Below are 2500 nucleotides of genomic sequence, written 5' to 3'. Positions count from 1 at the left end.
ATAGATTTATTGTTTATTTATATATATAAAGGCAGGTCCGCAAAAATATTTCTGACGCGTAGCCGGTCCGTGGCGCAAGAAAGTTTGGGGACCACTAGTCTAAAAGAATCTGGCCGTAACTGGAATAGGGTTCTACGCGAATGCCCAACGGAAAAGTGAAGTGCACAAAACCTGTATCAAAATAAATGTCATGAAAAAGGTAAAAACACTACATGGAAGCGCAATGTGTTGTGCTGGGTTCTTTTACAAGTAAAGACTGCTGCTTTGAGTTCACAGGGAGCCATGCTCTTTATTCACTGTACATAGTCTGCCCTCTAGCGGTAAAAACGTGAACTGCAATGCTATGGCTGTCGCCACACAATGTAGGTTTTAAACTCGTGTTGTAGTTTCAGTGTCGGAGTTCAAACTAGGCTTGCAGTTTCCGAATGCCATTCGTGATGGGTGCTGTAAAACGTTCTTGGCTTGAACGATTGAAGTGCACATAAGAAAAAAAAAAAAAAAAAAAAAGCTTACGGTAACTGGTATTCCCAGGCGGTCTCCCATCCAAGTACTAACCAGGCCCGACCCTGCTTAGCCTCCGAGGTCGGACGAGAGCGGGCGCTCTCAGGGTAGTATTGCCGTAAGCCGTGAGACCGCTCAGAATTTTTCATTTTATAGACACAATCGCCCCTGAAACCATGCCAAGCAGCGGCGGGACTTGATGGCTGTGGTAAAAGTTTCCTTTCACAATTGACGTGGGAAAAAAAAAAAAAAAAAGGCTTTCAGCACCTGGTATTCCCGGACGGTCACCCTTCCCTTTTGTTTTTTTTTTTTGTTTTTTTTTTACAACCAGGGCCGAAACAGGCTTTCTTCCAAGGCTTTTGGTGTTTTCTGGAAACATGGCTATCATGAAAAGTTATTGACAGCTTTTTATGCGGTAGCACGAATTTGCCGTTGCGACCTGCATTTTGCTGAATCAAAATAAATGCCTTGAAAAGTTTAAAAACACTTCATGGAAGTCACTTCACTGGTTTCTTTTATATCAAACAAATTGTTTTAGGTTATTCACCTGACATGTTTCGGCGGTTTCTTCCGCCTTCATCAGAGTGTCACAGATGTGATGGTGACGCGTCTTTATCAGCTGATGGATCAACATGTCAGGTGAATAACCTAAAACAATTTGTTTGATATAAAAGAAACCAGTGAAGTGATTAAATAAGGAAAAACAAAATGAACTTAGTACAATTACTTCATGGAAGTGTTGTGTTGGGTTATTTTACAAGTCAAGCCTGCTGCTTTGAGTTCACAGGGAGCCATGCTCACTGTACATAGTCTGCTCTCTAGCGGTAAAAAATTTAACTACAATGCTGTGGATGTCACCACATAATATAGCTTTCAAACTCGTGTTATAGTTTCAATGTCGGAGTTTAAATTAGGCTTGCTGTTTCCGGATGCCATTCGTGATGGGTGTTGTAAAAAATAGCTTCTTAAACGATTGAAGTGCACATAAGAAAAAGAAAAAGCTTACAGCACCTGATATTCCCAGGCGGTCTCCCATCCAAGTACTAACCAGGCCCGACCCTGCTTAGCTTCCGAGATCGGACGAGATCGGGCGTTCTCAGGGTAGTATGGCCGTAAGCTGTGCGGTGACCCAACATTTTGCATTTTATAGACACAATCGCCCCTGAAACTAGCGAGCGAGCCAATGAAGCCTTCAAAACTGCTTCGGCACATGGAGACCAAGCATCCTGCATTAAAAAACAAACCTTAACCACTTCGGGTTTCATTGTCTCCGATTACGCCTGGATGGGACCGGCTCGTTTCTGAGAAACAAGCTCGGTGCTCCCAATAACTCAACGTAATGGTGACTTTTATTTTTATGTGGTTTATATTTGTTTTTATGCCAGTCGTATCATTTTATTTAATCGTATTTACCGTATTTGCCGGTGTACAGGTCGACTCGGTGTATAAGTCGACCCCCTAAAATTCGACGGAAATTTACGATTTTATGATATATCCTTTGTATAAGTCGAGCTCAATTGTTGCATTATATTAAACTTCAAAATTCAATATGCGAAATTTATTGACGAAATGTGTTCAAATTCTGGGAGGCCGTGCGCATGCTGCTGTTTATAAGCACCGCGGAGGAGATCGCGGCCGGCGAGCTCGCGCACGCCGCCCGGCACCAACGGGAGGCCGGAAATAGCTCCAAGCCGAGCGGATCGGCACTTTATAAGCACCGCGGAGGAGATCGCGGCGCCTCATTGGACTTCCAGCCGCCGGCGAGCTCGCGCACCCGCCCGGCACATCCGGGAGGCCGTGCGCACGAGCCAAGTGGCCGAAAATAGCCCCCGCCGAGCGGATCGGCTGTTTATAAGCACCGCGGAGGTGGTCGCGGCGCCTCATTCGACTTCCAGCGGCCGGCGAGCTCGCGCACCCGCCCGGCACATCCGGGAGGCCGTGCGCACGAGCCAAGTGGCCGAAAATAGCCCCCGCCGAGCGGATCGGCTGTTTATAAGCA

The 2500-nt window shown here is 46.1% G+C and overlaps 1 non-coding gene and 1 pseudogene across 1 annotated transcript; both read right to left on the bottom strand.

Annotated features, from left to right (window-relative positions):
• Positions 1–506: 506 nt before the first annotated feature.
• LOC125982820 (5S ribosomal RNA) lies at positions 507–625 on the bottom strand (annotated as a pseudogene).
• Positions 626–1500: 875 nt separating this feature from the next.
• On the bottom strand, positions 1501–1619 carry LOC125982870 (5S ribosomal RNA). The gene has a single exon (XR_007486524.1). It is a non-coding gene; the product is annotated as a 5S ribosomal RNA (ribosomal RNA).
• Between the last annotated feature and the right edge of the window lie 881 nt (positions 1620–2500).

This window comes from Syngnathus scovelli, chromosome 15, assembly GCF_024217435.2.
Source record: "Syngnathus scovelli strain Florida chromosome 15, RoL_Ssco_1.2, whole genome shotgun sequence".
In the NCBI taxonomy this organism is placed as follows: domain Eukaryota; kingdom Metazoa; phylum Chordata; class Actinopteri; order Syngnathiformes; family Syngnathidae; genus Syngnathus; species Syngnathus scovelli.
The sequence above is the reverse complement of the archived record's forward strand: the minus strand, read 5'-3'. Positions and strand labels throughout refer to the sequence as shown.